This window comes from Enhydra lutris, unplaced genomic scaffold (genome assembly GCF_002288905.1).
Source record: "Enhydra lutris kenyoni isolate GAN:26980312 unplaced genomic scaffold, ASM228890v2 scaffoldscaffold18, whole genome shotgun sequence".
Classification (NCBI taxonomy): domain Eukaryota; kingdom Metazoa; phylum Chordata; class Mammalia; order Carnivora; family Mustelidae; genus Enhydra; species Enhydra lutris.
The window spans coordinates 27033541-27055363 of record NW_019154102.1 but is presented as its reverse complement, the minus strand read 5'-3'; the positions used below and the strand labels follow the sequence as shown (position 1 = coordinate 27055363).

The 21823-nt window shown below is 34.6% G+C and overlaps 1 pseudogene; it reads right to left on the bottom strand.

Moving 5' to 3' along the window:
- Positions 1 to 19448: 19448 nt before the first annotated feature.
- LOC111147992 overlaps positions 19449 to 21823 on the bottom strand; it is a 29686-nt pseudogene continuing 27311 nt past the window's right edge.

The following is a 21823-nucleotide window of genomic DNA, read 5'->3' as shown; positions in this document are numbered from 1 at the left end:
TAATGAAACAAGATGGGATTGGGAGGGAGACAAACCATAAGTGACTCTTAATCTCACAAAACAAACTGAGGGTTGCTGGGAGGAGGGGGGTTGGGAGGGGGGGTGGGGTTCTGGACATTGGGGAGGGTATGTGCTATGGTGAGTGCTATGAAGTGTGTAAACCTGGCAATTCACAGACCTGTACCCCTGGGGATAAAAATATATTATATGTTTATAATAAATAAAAAATTAAAAATTAAAAAAAAAAGAAATAACATGTTTTGTGGAACATAAAGGAAACAGTACGCTGGTTACAGAATTAAATATTAATTTTCCAATATATTTCATACTTGCTGCTTGTTACTTTGCCCTTTTCCCCCAGACAATGCCAGAACACATTCATGTTCATTTGACTTTAGAAATTCCTCAATGAAAACACTTTAGAAATTCTAAGTCAATATTGTCATCAACAATTAAGTAATAAATCATTTTACTAAATATCACAAATAATTATTGCTATTAATCAATCACAAGAGAGTTTATTAGAAATGAGTTTTGGCATGCCATTTGCATAACCATACAAAAGTAAATGGTGGTCAAGACCTAATCTAACTTTTTGCATATTAAAATTACTTAGTTCAGTTATTACCAATAATTAGGTTCTTAGCAGTCTCTCAAAGTGAATAAGATGATTCAAATAATAAGGACACAAATGAGAATGTAGCTAGGGTAACATAAACTTATACTCTTTATTCAGCTGTAAATTCACTGAAGGGAGGAATTGTATTTTAGACCTTCTTGTATCCTAGAAAATTATTCTCTAATTATTGTCATGGATTATATATTTAATATTTGGTGCACTTAATTAATTATCTAATTAAGAAAGAGTAAGAAAAGTCTAATATTAAGCTAGGTACTAGAGGTAGCAGGATTCAAATGAGATAGATAAAGGACAAAGGAGCCTTTATCTCTACCTTAGTTAAACCAACAAAATTTAAGGCATATATTAAAAAAAAAATAAAAAAAGCAGAGTGAGAAATTGATCAAAAGAAAACATCCTTCCATTTTTGTGGCAATGGATATTATTACTGGTATTCCTTATAAGAATCGGGATTTCATTCTTAATAGTTTTCCTTAATCCATATTTCTTACACTTCATAGATATTTTAGTTTTCACATGGTTAGTTTTTTTCTTTCCTATTATACAAGGTTCATTGTAACAAACACAAAAAGAAGAAAATAAAAAGTCAATGCCCCATCAATCAGATAAAGCCACAGTTAATCTTGTTTTAATATCCTCGAGATTTCCATATTAGTATGAAATATCAGTGTTCACATGTACTCACACAAACCTGTACACACACACACACACACACACACACACCCCATGGGAGAACACTTTTCTGATTTGCTACCTATTTTTACACTTCCATGTATATTAATGAACATGACGTATTCTATCACATTTTAAGGGTCTCATAGCTCTCCACATTACAGAAGTAATATGACTTTAAATTAAAAAAAGAATTTTTTTTAAAAATATAATTCAGCATATTTGAGAGAGAGAGAGAGAGAGAGGAGAGGGGAAGGGCAGAGAATCTTTAAGTAGGCTTCGTGCTCAGAGCCAGAACCCACTGGGGATTGGATGTGGGGTTCCATCTCAGGTCCCTGAGATCATGATCTGAGCCAAAATCAAGAGTCAGATGCTTAACTGCTAAGCCATCCAGATGCATGGAAGCAATATGAATTTAAATGTAGATTAACATCTAATATGGTTTCAATTTTTACTTCTGTGAACACAGGTTCTATGAAAATTTTGTTACACTTTTATTATTTATTGAATAAATTCACCAAAAAGGAATGGTTTAGTCTAGAAATACTTTTATCTAGTCTATTTTTTTTTTTTTTTAAGGAAGTAAGATCTGTGCCCAACATGGGGCTTGAATTCACAACCTCAAGATCAGGAGCTGTGTGCTCTATAGACTGAGGCAGCCAGGCATGCTGTCAAGAAACACATTTTTAAAACACTATTTCTAGGGGTGCCTGGGTGGCTCAGTTTGTTAAGCATCTGCCTTTGGCTCAGGTCATGATCCTGGAGGGGGTCCTCAGATTAAGCCCTGTTGTGGAGTCCTGGAATCAATCCCTAGGAGGCAAACTCCTCCCTGCTCAGTGGGGAGTCTGCCTCTGCCCCTTCCCCTCCCCTTGCTCATGCTCTCTCTCAAATAAATAGATAATCTTAAAAACAGAAAACAACAACAACAAAAAAACCCCAATTATTTGAAAAGTAGACATCTGAAAGGATTATCAGTTTTTTTTTATTTCTTTTCAGCATAACAGTATTCATTGTTTTTGCACCATACCCAGTGCTCCATGCAATCCATGCCCTCTCTAATACCCACCACCTGATTCCCCCAACCTCCCACCCCCCGCCCCTTCAAAACCCTCAGATTGTTTTTCAGAGTCCATAGTCTCTCATGGTTCACTTCCCCTTCCAATTTCCCTCAACTCCCTTCTCCTCTCCATCTCCCCTTGTCCTCCATGCTATTTGTTATGTTCCACAAATAAGTGAAACCATATGATAATTGACTCTCTCTGCTTGACTTATTTCACTCAGCATAATCTCTTCCAGTCCTGTCCATGTTGCTACAAAAGTTGGGTATTCATCCTTTCTGATGGAGGCATGATACTCCATAGTGTATATGGACCACATCTTACTTATCCATTCGTCCATTGAAGGGCATCTTGGTTCTTTCCACAGTTTGGTGACCGTGGCCATTGCTGCTATAAACATTGGGGTACAGATGGCCCTTCTTTTCACTACATCTATATCTTTGGGGTAAATACCCAGTAGTGCAATTGCAGGGTCATAGGGTAGCTCTGTTTTTAATTTCTTGAGGAATCTCCACACTGTTTTCCAAAATGGCTGCACCAACTCGCATTCCCACCAACAGTGTAAGAGGGTTCCCCTTTCTCCACATCCTCTCCAACATATGTTGTTTCCTGTCTTACTAATTTTGGCCATTCTACCTGGTGTAAGGTGGCATCTCAATGTGGTTTTAATTTGAAACTCCCTGATGGCTAGTGATGATGAACATTTTTTCATGTATCTGATAGCCATTTGTATGTCTTCATTGGAGAAGTGTCTGTTCATATCTTCTGCCCATTTTTTAATATGATTGTCTGTTCTGTGTGTGTTGAGTTTGAGGAGTTTTTTATAGATCCTGGATATCAACCTTTTGTCTGTACTGTCATTTGCAAATATCTTCTCCCATTCCGTGGGTTGCCTCCTTGTTTTGTTGACTATTTCCTTTGCTGTGCAGAAGCTTTTGATCTTGGTGAAGTCCCAAAGGTTCATCTTCGCTTTTGTTTCCTTTGCCTTTGGAGACATATCTTGAAAGAAGTTGCTGTGGCTGATATCGAAGAGGTTACTGCCTATGTTCTCCTCTAGGATTCTGATGGATTCCTGTCTCACGTTGAGGTCTTTTATCCATTTAGAGTTTATCTTTGTGTACGGTGTAAGAGAATGGTCGAGTTTCATTCTTCTACATATAGCTGTCCAGTTTTCCCGGCACCATTTATTGAAGAGACTGTCTTTTTTCCACTGTATATTTTTTCCTGTTTTGCCGAAGATTATTTGACCATAGAGTTGAGGGTCCATATCTGGGCTCTCTACTCTGTTCCACTGGTCTTTGTGTCTGTTTTTATGCCAGTACCATGCTGTCTTGGTGATCACAGCTTTGTAGTAAAGCTTGAAATCAGGTAACGTGATGCCCCCAGTTTTATTTTTGTTTTTCAACATTTCCTTAGCGATTCGGGGTCTCTTCTGATTCCATACAAATTTTCAGATTATTTGCTCCAGCTCTTTGAAAAATACAGGTGGAATTTTGATCGGAATGGCATTAAAAGTATAGATTGCTCTAGGCAGTATAGACATTTTAACAATGTTTATTCTTCCGATCCAAGAGCATGGAATGGTCTTTCATCTTTTTGTGTCTTCTTCAATTTCTTTCATGAGTGTTCTGTAGTTCCTAGAGTACAGTTCTTTACCTCTTTGGTTAGGTTTATTCCCAGGAAGTTGGTTTTTTGAAAGAATCAATAAGATCGATAAACCATTGGCCACACTAATCCAAAAGAAAAGAGAGAAAGCCCAAATTCATAATATTATGAATGAAAAGGGAGAGATCACAACTAACACCAAGGAAGTAGAAACAATCATCAAAAATTATTATCAACAGCTATATGCCAAAAAGCTAAACAACCTAGATGAAATGGATGCATTCCTGGAAAACTATAAACTCCCAAAATTGAACCAGGAAGAAATTGACATCCTGAATAGACCGATATCTAGTAACAAGATTGAAGCAGTGATCAAAAACCTCCCAAAAAACAAGAGCCCAGGATCTGATGGATTCCCTGGGGAATTCTACCAAACTTTCAAAGAAGAAATAACACCTATTCTCCTGAAGCTGTTTCAAAAAATTGAAGCAGAAGGGAAACTTCCAGACTCTTTCTATGAAGCCAGCATTACCCTGATCCCCAAACCAGGCAAAGACCCTACCAAAAAGGAGAATTTCAGACCATTATCACTGATGAATATGGATGCTAAGATTCTCAACAAGATCCTAGCAAACAGGATCCAACAGCACATTAAAAAGATTATCCACCATGACCAGGTGGGATTCATCCTTGGGCTACAAGGATGGTTCAACATTCGCAAATCAATCAATGTGATAGAACAAATCAATAAAAGAAGAGAGAAGAACCACATGGTCCTCTCAATTGATGCAGAAAAAGCATTTGACAAAATCCAGCATCCGTTCCTGATTAAAATGCTTCAAAGTATAGGGATAGAGGGAACATTCCTGAACTTCATAAAATCTATCTATGAAAGACCCACAGCAAATATCATCCTCGATGGGAAAAAGCTTGCAGCCTTCCCGTTGAGATCAGGAACACAACAACGATGCCCACTCTTACCACTTTTGTTCAACATAGTATTAGAAGTCCTAGCAACAGCAATCAGACAACAAAGAGAAATAAAAGGTATCCAAATTGGCAATGAAGAAGTCAAACTCTCTCTCTTCGCAGATGACATGATTCTTTATATGGAAAACCCAAAAGACTTCACCCCCAAACTACTAGAACTCATACAGCAATTCAGCAACGTGGCAGGATACAAAGTCAATGTACAGAAATCAGTGGCTTTCTTTCTTTTTTTTTTTTTTAGATTTTTTATTTATTCATTCGACAGAGAGAGACCACAAGTAGGCTGAGAGGCAGACAGAGAGAGAGAGGAGGAAGCAGGCTCCCCACCAAGGAGAGATCCCGATGCGGGGCTCGATCCCAGGACCCTGGGATCATGACCTGAACTGAAGGCAGAGGCTTTAACCCTCTGAGCCACCCAGGCGCCCCATCAGTGGCTTTCTTATACACTAACAATGAAAATACAGAAAGGGAAATTAGAGAATTGATTCCATTCACTATAGCACCAAGAACCATAGGATTATCAGTTTTTATTCCATTTAAATATATATGACAGTATCCACATCAGTTCATTTTAGTAAGCAATGAATATGGCAACCTATTTTTAGTTTTGATTATTAAACAGAAAATATGACATCTAGTCATTTTAAAAATTCCATTAAATTGACAACTTACCAAAGTGCAACACTTCTTTAAATGCTTATTAGTCATTTAAATGATTTCTTTAATAAATTATTTTAAGTGTGCTTATTCCATTTTTCTACTAGTTAAGATTTTATTGATTTACAAGCACTTGTCCTTTTATCTGTCTTATATATTGCAAGTATTTCTGAAATTCTTTCTTACTTTTTAAATAATTGCTACATATTTAAATATGTCCCTCAATTGTCATCACCTCTGTATCATTAGCTCTTCTCTAGCCAAAATTTCTATACATCCTCACATACTGCACTCTAATGTTTTAATAATTCTATTACATTAAATATTTACTCATCAATAAATATTAATATGTTTCTCTTCTTTCAATAACCATAATACTTATCTTTGTTTTCTTATCTAATTGAAGCCTCTAGAATTTCCAGAAAAAATGTTAAGCCATCTTTATGCTTGCAAGAATTGTGATCGTAATTTAAATATTAATAAGAATGACTCACCATGAAGTGAATTCAATGCTTGTGTGAAGCATTTATATGTTTATACAAATGTTTATATAAATTTTATCAGATGCTTTTAAATTACAACCAGGAAAATAATTAAAATTTCTCTCTATACTATTTATAGCATTAATTGAATTAAATTTTCTACAAATTAAATGTTCATAAAATAAATCCATCTTAAGAAGAGTTAATTAAATACTTAATGTAAAACTAATTCAATTGTCTAGTTGCATATGTGCACTACCCCAACTTTTTTTCTCATGATATTGTTGCTTTCTGTATCATCATATTATAGAATAAGAGGTAATTGAAATGCAGTAAGATGCTTCATATGTTCTAGGAAACATTAAATATCAGAAATTAGCTTATACTAAAATTTTTGAATAAAAGAAGTTCTTACATATCTAAGCCTTGGTATTTTGGGATAAGAAAGTCTCTTTAAATGTATTTTTAAAAATTTCTTCTGAAGTTAATGGTATTATTCAATATTTTTGTATATTAAGTTAGACTCTCTATTTTCCTAGAGAACTGTCCAGTTGAGTGTTCTTAGCTTAAGTTGAACACAATAGTCTCTGATTTTAAAATAATAATTCTAGTATATGTCTTTTTTGAATGTTTGTGCTATGTGCATTCCATTTTTTTGATTAGATATTTAAAGAGTTGTAACTTATCAGTATTTTAAAATAAATAGCTTTAAAAACTTTTAAAAACAGCTTTAAAGGATAACATAAATACCATAAAATTCACCCATTATAAGCATTTAACTGGTTTTCAGTAACTTTATGGAATTGTACAATGATAACCATAACCTAGCTTTAGAATATTTCCATCATCACAAATTTCCCTCATGACTCTTGCCTTTTCTAGAAATTTCATATGAACAATATCATCCAGTGTGTAATCTATTATGTATGGCTTCACATACTGTTGAATGAATGAATCACATAAATTAAATACATTTCAACATTTATGTATATATTTATGTATTCCTAAATCTTAGTATTTATTATTCCTATTTTTCATAGTACCCTTATTTCCTTATTGGAAAAATCCTCACTGCCTACAAACCCTATCAGATGAGACAACTAATCATGGATTTTTATTCTTGAGGATTTTTTTGTCTTTTGTTTCGTATCAAATACTTTTTTTTTTTAAGTCAGAGTTAACTTGGAGAGAGCAGAAACAACCCTAGTATTTTTAAGTCAGGAAATGATTAATACAGAACATTAGTTTTTATAGAATCTTTAGAAGAGTTGGAGAAATACTCTGTAAATGGAATTTCTGGGAACGACTTTTAGATTAACATTGCCAATCCAGCCTAATAAAGATGGTGTTAGCTCTGTACAATTACAAAGATGAGAAATAAGGAAGCTACTTCTGGAACTATTGGCCCCAGAACACACAATTTTATCTGTGATGTAGACATCAGAAATCTGTTACTTCATAAGTGAATGAACCACCATTTAGATCCAAGGAGGATATTATTGTCTGACTTCTGTTACCCAATAATTCCTCAACTATGCTGGAGAAGAGAGACATCAGAAGCAGACAAGGCAAAGCCTCCTCTTTAAATCACACCCAAAATCCTGCTGTAAGAATGTCCAGAAAAAAAAAAAAAATGAAATTTTAGCTGGCCTGCCGCTTTAGTACAGATGGACACTAGGAGGAGGATAGAACTGGTGCTGACCTATGCAACTATATACCTCATTCTGGTTATTTCCAGGTAGGACTATGATAGAATTAATTTTTATGTCAACTCAGGGAGCCCCGTGGATCTGAGCATATAGACCATTTAGCAGCTCCATGTTTCTATTACCATTGTTGTGACTGCTGCTATTATTACTTTCTTTCCTTTGCCTCTCCACTCACTTGTTAAATACCTTAATTCTGCTTCAGAATAACTGTGAGTCAATTCATTTACTTCTCCTATTGCCTAATAAATGATTACTGAGATACAAATAAACCCAAGGCATCACTGAAGCACTTGGAAGGATGCTATTGAAGAATGAGGACATTTGAGAAATTTCTTGATCTAAAAGAAATGCCATTAAGTTAACAGCTGATAAAACTGCAATCCCATACAGCATACACATTACAGTGAGTTTTCCCAACATAATAGCCAATTTCAGTTTATCTGCTTCAGGAGAAGCCCAGAGTGAGGGAAAGCCATGGAGCAGCCAGCAGGGTAATTAATTACACAGTTTGGGAAAATTGCCTCCTCCTTTTAAGCTTGTGACTTTTGACCTCAGATAAAATCCAGAAAATTTTCTGTTCTTGTAATGAGGATAAAACATCACAATCTTCCACTGATGAGAGACAAACACACGAATACCTGTAGGTGATTTCTGGCTTCGTGAATGGATGCAAATTAAAGCTCTCCCTGGAGACCTATGCGGTTGTGTTTACATCAGCCAGTTCCTTACTGCTCCAAACTGGAAATATCCTAAATGCCCATGATCAGGGAATTAATGGATAAATACAGGGTGATATACTCATAAAATGGATTATTATTGCAGCAATGTAAATAAACTAAATGATGCAATATGGAATAACATCAATGAATATTGGAAACATTCAGTGAAAGATGGCAGACATACAGTCACTCCCACTACGTGATTTCATTTACATTAAGTTCAAAGAACAAACCTAAGTGGTGATGTTTAAATGTTTAGGGATGCCTTTTTCTTTCTTTCTCTCTTTCTCTCTTTTTTTTTTTTTTTTTTTTAATTTCGGATGAGAAATCACGTAGGCGTCAAAGGGCCTTCCTCCTAGACTCCTTAAGAAGCTCTGTTCACAACATCTGTAATGCAATCCTCAATGCTCCCGCAGTCCTCAAAACCATTTTCCCCCAACTTGAACCTTAATGCAGAAAGTATCTTGACAAAGGTGCCGTGTTAGGTACCTGCATACATTGTGACCCAAACGGGACCCAAACGCGAACCTCCCGGAAGCCAAACTGAGGGCGTGAATTGCGCATGCGCGGGCTGCAAGTTTACAGCCGACCGAGAGTCTGAAGAGTCTGGGAGGCTTCGCGGGCTTCTGAGGGGAAACCCTGGGTGGCTTTTCTACCTCTGCGGAGGTCCGAGGTCCAAGGCTACAGCACCCCAACATGCCGTTGGGCTAGGCTCCCCATCCTGGACACTGCTATCCTTTGGGCCATTGTTAAGGTTCGTTCTTTAAATGAATATAAATTAATGTATATTCCTGTATTTGAACAGGAATTAATGTAACGTCGGGATAGTAATTACTTTGGTTTGGATAGAGTGGAGTGAGGTTTAGAGAAAGCCTTAGGGGCACTTGTGGGTTCTCTTTCTTAACCTGAACGGTGACTGATAAATATTCACGTTGTAGTAATTCATAGGACTGTGCTGTTTGTTTTGTGCATTTTGTTTAGGTGTCTTACTTTATGTTAGAAACACAGAGATTTTTAAATATTCACGTGAAGCCTCTTCAGAAAAGAAGGCCGGCTTCTCCCCCCGCCCCCTCCCCGCACAGGTTTAAAATGGCCTGACTTAACATCCTTACTCACTATGATAGTCAGGGCTTCCATAATTAGCATCAGCAGTCTGTGACTTTCATTATACGTACGAAAAATCATAACCCAGTTACATGTCTGTGTGTATATGTATATCCAAGAAATAAGGATTATAAAGCTTTTAATGATCATCAACGGAATTGGGACTACCATCAAGGCAAGAAGCAAGAGAAAAAAAAAAAAAAATTAAAGGAAAAGAAAAGGGGCACCTGGGTGGCTCAGTCGGTTATGTGTCTGCTGGTTCAGATCAGGATCTTTGCTTAGTAGGGAGTCTGCTTGTCTGCTTCTCCCTCTTCCTTTGTGATCTCTCTCACTCTCTCTCAAATAAATATCTTTAAAAAAAAAGGAAAAGAAAATCATCTTTAAATTAGTAGCCTTAGGAAGAAAAAACCAAGGGATTCTGTGCATTTGAAACAAAAGAACCAATAGTGAGAGACAAAGACAAGGAAGTCAGAGAGAGAGAGAGAGAGAGAGAGAGAGAGAACTCTCTTTAAAACAGCAAGCTCATTAGGTAAATGTTAAGGTAGTATTTAGGATAGGGATTGAGAAATACAGGAGGAAAAATATAGTTACCATGTTAATCATATGAAAAAGCTGAGGCGTTCTCACATAAAATAGTCCAATACAACGAAAAGATAAAATTTATGAAAGAAAAATTGAGTGTTTTCAATATCCATATCCACTTATTAGTTATTAGCAAATCCAAAGGGAGAAAGAAGAGACAAGACACATGCACAAGTGCAGAAGTACAACTGAAGAAAATATGCCAAAACTTAAGAAAAAGTCATGGAAAAGGACCAAAGTGTCTTTCAAAATGATCATTAATGTGAGACAAGCACGTTAATATGTGCAAGTAAATACTGAACTCAAAGATAAGTAGAAGTACTAATTGTCCTACAACTTGACAAAAAGGGAAAATATTTACAGAGGAATTATGTCGTGGTCGTTTTCAGACTATTCATTTGAGATACACGATGCTGAAAGCAGTGGATCACTACCTTCAAATTCCAAGAATAAATATTTGAACTTAGCATCCTATGGTTGGGCAAACTGATCAAAAGTTAGGCAAAATAAATATATTCTTGACAAGTGGGGGTTCATAGAATACGTATACCATGCATCTTCTCTGGAAAAAAAAAAAAAAGTCCTAGAATCTAAGAGAAGACATGAATAAAAAAAAATGAGAATCCATTAAGCACAAAAACATGTATTTATGTCTAAATACTAAATAATTGCATATGATTCAGCTGGAAAATTTAAAGCAAATGTAAATAAGAATTCCAAAAATAGAGGAATCATAATGTTTGAATGAATGAATTTTTTTTTCTAAAATATATAAACAGAAGAAGAAAGAAAATGGTTAAAGGAATTTTAATAAAAGCAGTGAACAAGGATATTTTAGACAAAAGCAGGATCTATCATATTAATATTAAAAAATGCACATAATAATACCAAACTAAAATTGTAATTATATTTTAATAAGATTAAAGATACAACCAGACAAGATTAACTATAGAAACCTCTATGCACCCTAAAGTATTATGATAAACTATTAGATATAAAAGGAAAATGAATAATTTCAGTGGACACATTTAGCAAACCCCCCTTTTGAAATAGGTAGATCAAGTCAACAAAACGAAGTCAGAATACCTATAGAAGTTAAGAAAGGCATAAGCATATCTGGACTTACTTAGATGTATTTAGAGTTTTGTGATTGAATCTGGCAATGAAGTAATGTATTTAGCATATATTTAGCATATATTACTGTATTTTGCTTACTTAAGACTGATTCTTGTTTCATATTATTCCGATATTGATCTGAACATTTCTGAGACAGTATCAAGCTGATTTAAATATAACTTTAGAGTGGTTTCATATTGGCCAATGCAAATTCACCATTATTATTTTTCTCAATACAAACGTTATATTTAGCCTTGCATGGTTCTCATATAGTCAAATTCCAAAGGTGATCAAATTGGGGATAATGACTGGGATATTTTTACCTTTACAAATGAAAATAAGAAAAATTTTTTGATGATAATATTGAGTTTTCCCATCATCTATATAACTTGTTTTCTGCCTCTCACTAAACTTTGTAATTTGCTTCTTGGTTTTTTCCCTATATTATGGAGGAGTTTCCATCTCAGCTGCAGTCTGGAGCTTCCTCTACTCTGTGCCATTAAATACCATCCTTTCATCTGCCTCTTCTTTCCTAGGAGCACCCTGTCCATTATTGCTCACCTCCACTGCTTCTTGCTGTTCTTTTGAGTCATTTCCTTTTGCATTTCTTTACAGAAAATTAAAGTGTTCATCAAAAGGAGTCAAGGCATGAGTCTAGTTCCCCATCTTGAATTAAAAGCTACTAAGTGTGTTTAATTTGTATTTTGCATTAGGAATCCAGTCACAGGAATCTTTTTGGTAGGAATGTAAGGCCAGCAAACTCAAGTCAATTTTTGTCTGGGTATATGTGTTTGGAACTGTAAGTGGGAGCATGATTAGTTACTATATAAAGAATATAAAGTGTTTTGCATAGATTTCTTTTACTAACTGTTTTGATTCAAATCATGTGATTTTGAGATGCATACAAAAGCTAACAAAAAATTGGATTTGAAATTATTCTTTCTACCAAATATTATCAAGAATGATTATAAATATCTGAGAATGTATTTTTCCAATAAAGGTAAAATTTACCTAGAAAATTCCCTATTACCAATTACCTAGTAATCCACCAAATGATCACAAATATTTTTAGTTTTAATGCTATTGCATATCACTTTAACTTTACTTATCAAAGATTCTTAAGAAACATCTACTATTTACTTAAGGAGAAAAATAATAGTTTCACTTAAGCAGATATCTCAACTTCTTCTACTTGTTTTAGTAATTTAAACAGTTTTGGAAAAGGAGAGTCTGAAGTAGAGAAAGCTTAAAAATAATTAGCTGGTCAGTACTTGCATAGGATATAAAAACAGATCAGTCTCACTAAAAGCCTGCAGACAATTCATCATTGTTCCATTTCACAGCAGGTGAGAAGATCTAGAGTTTACCAGAACAATGCAGTTGGTCAAAGCTGGGATTCTAGTGCAGAAATACTCTGGATTTTCCTAAGTTAGAAATAACAATTAATTTTCATGTACATGAAAATTGACCTAGGTTAAAGGATATCTTATAAGAGTTATTTATTTATGGACATAATATTCAATTATTTATTTTAATGCATTGATATCATAAAGATTTGGGAAAATTGTATCAATGAACCCTCTTGTACTGATGGATTTGTAAAGAAAAGGCATTATTTTAACTGACTCTTCCCCTTGACTTTGTGGTTGTTACTAATTAATATAAATATGATACAAGGTGGAATAATTTGATTGGTCTAGTTTATTGGGGAATGCTACAGTGTTCTTTGTGCTGAGAAAAATCGGAAAGCTTTTGAGTGGCTGCTGCCTGACACTGTTTCCACACAGACTGCACTTCTATTTTCTGGTCCGTCTATGTCATGTGTACCTGTGTTCTTTCCTGGTCTAAAAATATTCCATCTCCTGCAGAATACTTACAAGCCTTGATAGACTACATGTTTCCCATACTTGTTTGTGTTATTACTTCTACATTACAGAATACATTCTTACCACTCCCTAGTTCCAGCCAAATTCATCTCTCTCTGAAAGCTTTCCTGGTCATTGCTAGTCTTTCTTTCAGTTCTCAGAAGTTTACTTGCATTTATCTTCTGCAACACTTATTAGATACAATTCATACTACCTTATATTTTGTATTTCCATTGAATCATAGCTTCCCAGGCAAAAATCTAAAAAAAAAAAGAGAGAGAGAGAGAGACTGTGATTTGTACTTTCAGTCCATCATGATACCTAGCAAAATTCTGTATATATACAAGGCTCATAAAATATGAAACAAAATCCCAAAACGTACATTAGTAACATTTAGAAATAGGATTTCGCATTTACTGTGTCACCCGGAATTTGGCTTACTTTTTAACTTCTGATATATTTACAGCTTTAAACAAGTCACATTTACAAATGCCATTTTTAATGTATATTTCTATATCTGCAAAAATAAAATAGATAATATAGAATATATTAGATTATATATATATAACCTATATATAAGGTACTTTGTATCTAATGTATAGTATTGTATGTATAATAGTAATTAAATTTGATAAATTCTTTTATTTATCCATACAACTATTTATTCATTGATCTATTCAATTAATGTCTATTGATTTTATACTTTATGTATTATAGGAAAGTGGAAATAGCTGGGTAAAGACTCAGAATCAACCAAGAGTCTTGGAACCTTCATGAAAATAAAAATATTTCAGTATGTCTGCAGTGTAGTATGGGAAGGATGCTGAGGTATATTGCTGGAGAAACATCTTTGTAAGTCATGTTAAGGTATTTAGATATTATTCAGAAAGAGATAGGTCATCATTGAGCAGTCCAGATTGGAGGTATTTTTATGATTTTATTTTTATGATTAAATTGAAAGCATAGTATTTTGATTCTGCCTTGATTCCACTCTCAGCCCTGCCACTAGGTCTTATTAATTTGTGGCAAGGAACCTCTATGCTTCTGTTTGCTCCTTTTAAAATTGGGGTAGTATTAATACCTATCTTAGAGAATCAGTTGGAGGCTAAAATGAGTTAATATCTAATGCTTAGAAAAGTACCTAGCACATAGTCAGTGCTAATAAATGTTGAATATTTTTATTCTTCTTTGAAATACTTATTTTTACTGAAGATTGGAGAGTAGTAGACTTAGGAAACCCAGAGAGAGAAGGATCAACTAAAACCATGTTACTGTAAATGAAACAAAAAAATGTTGTTGGATTCTGATTCCACCATGAATATCACATCACTTCCACTAAATTGGAAGTTGAATCTGTCTCTGGTCACTTTAATTTCCACATGCAATGCTAGAACAGGCAACAAAGGGGAGCTGTGTGCTGCCTGGGGGATTTGATTTTCACTCTTAAGGGCAAAAATTATCACTCTATCAAAACGAAGGCAGAAAGGACTGTTAGTGGGACCCTATGAACCCCTGAGATACTTCCTAACAGTATCATATCTAGTAGTAAAAGTTACTGGAGGTCTATAGTAAAATAGTATCACCAAGTATTCAGATCTCTAAAGACTGAAGATTCAGTTATCTATACCAGATAAAGAATCCCAGTGAAAGAAATCCCTGAATGGGAAGGAAATATAAAATGGGTAGTAGAGGAAGGAAATCATAAAGCCCAATAATGGCTCCATTAATAATTGCAGGAATATTGACTAAAGTATTTACCTCCATGAGTTTCCTTTCTCTATCATGTGTATAGTGAATAAATAAATACATATGCGTGTGTATATATGTGTATATACACATACACCATAATTCATTTAAATAAACATATTAAACATAGTTTCATATTTATAATTGTGCATTATAAATATGCCTTTAAATTTTTCCTGTTATTTTTCTGTGATTTTATTTAAGCATTGTAGGTCATAGTTAAAATTACAATTCAATTTTTAATTACAAAATATCAAGTAAATATAGTCATTTTATAAGGGAGTGAACAACAGTCAAGTGATTTAGGACTTTGAGATGGATGCAGTAACTGTTGAGACCTCCAATTGCTCCGTTTTTCAAAGGCAGCGAGAGAATTATTTGTCTGAAGGATAGTAACAATTTGCTGGAAAGGATAGTGTTGTTGTTGATGGAAGTAATGGTGTTTGGAGACTTAGTTTTGGAAAATGAGGTATTTTGTGTGGCATAATCAAATTGTGGACTCCAGGAAAGACATGTGATTTGAGTCTATTTTGAACAATTGCTATGTCTTTTTAAAATTTGTTAATATGAGTCTACCTTACCTAGATAGGGCTAACTGAATGTTCATCCTCACTCAAATTCTCCTGCAACACTGGTTCAACCTGTACATGAGTTCTGTCAATCTGGCATGCATTTTTAAGGCTTGGGTTCAAAGCAATGTGAGTGATAATTGAGAATTGATCTTGAGAAGTGTTAGCCATGATGCTTGGCAGTTGTTTAAGTGTAACATATGGAAAAGAGAAGGTTGATGTCAGATTTGCACTTTGTAAATATTGTTTAGGCTGCAATTTGAATGAAAGATTGGAGGAGGGGGTGGAGAAGAGTACATGAAAATGGGGCATTTAGAAAAATTATTGGGGTAAGCTAGTCAAGAGACGGTGGTGATTTGCACTTGGGTTGGGATGATGACTCTGCACAGAAGCATGCTGACTGGAAAGGTCCTTGCAGATAAAGCTGGAAAAGCTTCTTTATGAATTTATAGGAATGATGAAGGAGAGGGACTTAGAAATGCTTAATCCAAAGCATAGGATTAACTAGATGTCACATGGAGTGATCATATGCTGTGAGCACATTTTACAATGCATTTTTTAAAGTAGTAGGTTGGCATGATTATTGTCTGCTATGAATAAAAAATATATGAGAAACCCTTATAAAAATAATCCATTGATAAAAGTAGAGAAAAGATGGTCAAAATATGCTGAGATTCTCCCCACCCCAAAACCAACAATATAGTTCTTGTCTACAAACTCTTCATTGTGATAGATTCCTTTGAACCAAGATTTCCTTAAGAATTGCTTTTATAGAGGTGCCTGGGTGGCTCAGTTGGTTTTGCAACTGCCTTTGGCTCAGGTCATGATCCTAAAGTCCCTGCTCGGCAGGGAGTCTACTTCTCCCACTGACCTCTCTCCTCTCATGCTTTCTCTCTCATTCTCTCTCTTTCAAATAAATAAATAAAATCTTTTTTAAAAATTGCTTTTATACATGGAGGCATATGCAAATGGAAATAAAATACTATATATCAATTGTTCCTCTGAACTTTTTCATGGGTAATTTTTGTCCTTGAATGAATTGCTTTCCTCTGAAATGAATTATTTTCAAGTAAGATGTTAATTTTACGATTAAGAAATTAGCTAATTAACCATATTTTTCAATGTCAGTAAGAATGCAAGTTTCTCTTCTCAATGTGATAGGCATAAACTAATTATAAAGAGAGATTATTAGAGTAGGTTCTGGCTCAGGAAAAGTCAACTCATCTACTTTCCTTATGAATTTAAAAAATTACTAATGTTTATTTCTCTAATTTTTGACAAGTTTTTTCATGATTCAGTGTATGGAAAAATTATTTTTGTTTGTAGAGAAGATGAATGTGGCTTTAACAGAGTACTTTGATTTCCATAGTACTTTGCTTTTACATGATCTCATGTGAAGTGATTTTATTAGCTGTGTGCTAAAATAAACTAAATATAAGAGAAAATTCAAGATGTAAAATAGAGACTTCTCCATAAAATAGAGCATTAATAATTCACACAAAATATGTGTATCCATGCTTAAATCTGAAGATGGATGTTGATTATCAAACACAAATATTATTATCAGCATCATCAGGATCATTACCAAAAATATTAGTGACAAAATGATCAATTTTGTCTTAAAAGATTACATTAATATGTTCTTCATGTGCATCTGTTTAAATATTAGAAACCTCATCCCATTTTGCTTTGTTAAAGCTTTAACATAATTAAATTAACTATAAATATGTATTATAAATTAAAATTGTACTTAAAATTTAAACTGTTTATAGTACAGGCTTTTATTTTCATTTGGTTTTCCAAATGAATTTTTTTTTTTACCTTTTTGATAATTTTCTAATTTTAGTTTAGAGCCTCCTTGCCCTACTTTGTGAAAGCTAATTTTTGTAATCTTCATATTAAAATGTATAGAGGAGATTTGCATACCCTCTTCAAATGGTTTATAATTCATAGAGTGTCCACATTTAATGATAGTTTATAGATATTGGCAATAAAATAATTTATTTAATTATTAATTTTAAAAAGACATAAAACTAAAATCATGTGAATAGTGAGCTCAAGAGAAGATATACATTAATGACATAGACCCTTAGACAAGGTTTTATCAGTTGTGAAAAAGTATTTTATATACCTCATCTATTAATTTTCCTTCCCATTTTCCTATGTCTTCCTATCTGCTAGACAAACTATTTCGAGTACTGTTAGCATTGAAATCAACCCAAATATGAACTTGCTAAAATGTCTTAGGCTTTTAATATCTATTCACTTATTTATTGACTTTTCTTACAAACTGTTATCACTATGGCCTGATATAGTTATCTTTCTGTCTTGTCTTGAAGCAGAACACATTTATTATGGGTGACTAGATATCACATCTACATGATTTCAAGTCAGTAGGGCCTACAGCCCATATGTTGGTTTTTGCTCCAAGTCATGCTATTTAATGGAGAAATGATATGGTGCTTTTATAATACCAAACAGTGGTCTGGACTGAGGTGATCTTTCCAAATCCACAATAGATTTTTCCATTACATATTTAAGTAGTTGATTTTAAGTCATGATAGACTTAACCCAGCTAATCTTGGCTTTGCTGCTCCGAGGACACTGTAGTCATGTTTTCTGTCTTTAGCCTTCTGAGTATTTGAGACAGAAACAAAACAAAACAAAACTTTTTGAAGAATCATGTATTAACTCACATAGACAAGAAAAATTCCAAATGTCAGTGTTCAACATTTAAGAATAGTGTTAAGTTGGATTATAGGGTAGGGAGAAATGAGGTAAGAAAGGAAGCAGGGAAATCATTAAGTCTAAGTAAAATGCAATTTGGAAGATACCTGAGTATTGGCTCAGCAAATCTGAGAGCTGTCAGAAAAAAGTATGCCTAATACAGTAAGTGTGTCAGCCTCCTCAGAACAGTAGCCCAGTCAGAGTCTGACTCTAGGAGCCAGGCTGTCTGACCCTGTCAGGTAATTGCTGTGCTTTTTTGGGGGTAATTTACATGACTCCTCTATATTTTATTCCTATTATCTATACAATGGAGGAAAATACCATATAAAACTTTTGTAAGGAAGAAGTGAATTAAGACCTATGAAGTGCTTAGGGGCGCCTGGGTGGCTCAGTGGGTTAAAGCCTCTGCCTTTGGCTCAGGTCATGATCCCAGGGTCCTGGAATCGAGCCCCACATTGGACTCTCTGCTCAGCAGGGAGCCTGCTTCCCACCCCCCTGCCTGCTTCTCTGCTTACTTGTGATCTGTCAAATAAATAAATAAAATCTTTAAAAAAAAAAGAGCTATGAAGTGCTTAAAAATATGCCTAGCACTGATAATGATGATGATGATGATGATGATTTCCCTGAGTCTAGATTAACATCCAGAACTACAAGGTCTACCATATAATTAGATTATTCTCGCTCAGGTGATCTAAAAATCCAGGTGCAAGACAGGCACACCAAACACCAAACTTTGGTTGTATTGGAAGTGAGTGAGCAGGGGTAGATTAGAGTGTAAGGGAAAAGATAGGAATATAATACTAGATGGCTCACTCAGTATTACTTCTGATGGCTTTATGCATCTGGCAAAAATACAATAAACAAATCTCCCGATATTTCACTGTGCTACTGAAGCCATTCTCAGATTCTGCTTGTACTTTATCTGGATTGCTCTAATAACCTTCTGAACTATACTAGTTTTTTCCTATTCTTTCCCACCTAATTCATTAATATGCTAATGCAACTAGAGACTAACAGTTAAGTATTGAGTCTTACAGGATTTAAAATGCTTACACATTATCTCACTACATTTAATTTGTCTTATGTGGATGGACAACTTCATTGTTCTTAAGTGCAGCTCCAACAGAATCAATACCCAACTTTTCCATTATTCCCATATTTATGAAGTTTATTACTATTAAATTTTTTTTTTTTTTTGTCAAATCCTTTATTGAAATATTTTCCTTTGTAGTTCTAAACTAGCTGAGCAGTCTAATGCACTACTATTGGTGTAATCAATGATGTCATGAGGCTAGCTGCAATCAAGGTAACAGCCCCACAGATTGGGTGGTCCTCTGGATCTCTTTAATGGTTCCAGAGAGTTTTGTGGCTAAAAATGACTAAAGACTGGGGCTGATTTTAACAATCTCATTGAAAGTGGTATTTCCGGGCACCTGGGTGGCTCAGTGTTAACCAGGTCATGATCTCAGAGTCCTGGGATCGAGCCCCGCATCGGGCTCTCTGCTCAGCAGGGAGCCTGCTCTTTCCCCCTCTTTCTCTGCCTGCCTCTCTGCCTGTTTGTGATCTCTGTCTCTATCAAATAAATAAATAAAATTTAAAAAAAAAAAAGTGGTATTTCCACTGTGCTTAATGTTTTTGTGCTTCTTTCTGTCTCTTGGTAGTTCATTGAGGGCTTTGATAACCAGTGTAGAGACAGAAGGTAGCACTTCAATCTGGGCTTGTCTGTTCTGAATGGTTAGTTTCACTGTCATCCTTAGACCCTTCCAATTGCTGTTGCCTTAGCGATATCATCAATAATCTCTTCTGGAGATAGACCCAGTACATAGATCTTCACAGCCAGGTCAGAGGAAGCACTGACTTCCTTACTGGTGCACCTCAGGTATTTGACTTTGATCTACCTGGGGTTGAATTTAGGTGTCTGGTGTTCACATAAACCTACCTGTATTTGGACAACTGAAGACAGTTGCACCTTTGTCTTTTCTGAGCCAAAAACCAAAAGCTACTATTAAATTTTTTTAAAAAATTTTGACAGTAACTTAAGTTTCCATTAAAAATTTAGGAAATAAAAATATAACTTAAAAAATACCCATAAAGGCATCATTAAGCAATTAGTTCTCATTTTTATATTTTCTATCTTCGCATTTCATCCATTTTGAAATTATGTTTTTACAAGGTGTGAAGCAGCCATTTTTGTTAATGGTTAGACAGGTGAAGCAATGCCACTTACTGAATAATCTGACATTTGCCACCTATTTTAAAACTTTAACATTATCACAGTCTGCATTTGGATGATTTCCTGGCTCTCTATTTCTGAAACTTTTCCCTTTCATAAAATTCACTTTATTTTGAGTACCAGACATTAATTATTAAAGCTTAATAACATATTTAAATAACTTAAAGAACACATGTTTCCCCATGATTCATCTACTTCACAATCTTCCTGGCTATTCCCCACACAAATATATTTTCATTGTTAAAGAGGGAGCTAATGAACAGATATGTATATGTCTGTGTATGTATATGTGTTTGTGTTAACCTTGATATAAAGTTAAATCCATGTTTCAATTAGTATTTATATGTTAGGAATCAAATGTTTTCTTTGTGATTAGTTTTTCTTACATAAATATTTAATTTTTCTAAAATCACATTTATATAATAAGATCTGTTCCCTTCTAGAATCTTTCTAAAGCGTATACTAACAAATTTTCTATTTTTCTGTCTATCCAGCCATCTATCCATCTAATATTATATATGTGTGCAAGGCTATTAATTGCAGCATTATTTGTAAAAGATTGTAGTAGAGCCCTAGGAAGTGTCCATTATGAACAGAACTGGTGAGGAGAAGAGCAGCTATGTAGGAGCAAGAAACTCCACCTGGCTCTTTCCTGTTTCTCCTACAGAACATTAAGTGAGCAAAATTTGCTACTGCAAAATGTGTCTCTTTGGCAGGTGAATTATTTTAGACTGATTATTTTTAAGAAACAGAAGGCTGAGGCAGAACTTTTGACCCTCTCCCTAACTGCCTTAAAGTATTTAGGTAGAATATTTGTTCTAGGAAGGGAGTTACCACTATAAATAGCTATATTATAATAGAAGTAGGTATGTTAGACAGGGAGGAACCTAGCAAGGCCTGTTTGATCAAAGTCTTCTCTATCTCCCATTGTTTCTGGGTGGCTCAGCGAACATTGGTTTACCAAACATTTACTCTTTCCATTCTCCTATGAATTGTTTTCCTTCCCTTTATAGCCCTAAAACCCTACCTGCCCCCTCTTAGTTCCGAAAGACATATATACCTCATTTTGCTAATCTGTGTCATGTCAATTTGGTTCTCAGGCCATCCAGAAGAACCATGAAGGGTTCTTGTTGTCCTCCCCAACAAAGAAAAGTTTTAATCTGTGTTGAGAAAGGCAACGATCACTGCTTTTCTCTTACCCTTTTTTTAAGGATACAAAATTTCTACTGTACATAAAATTTTAGAAGTGGGTAAGAAGACAGAGTGCAAATGTACTTAATTAATTCATGTCCGTGTGGGCAGGTGGAAAACAAGTAGACCAAAGGAACTGCTGGAATGTATTAGGAAAC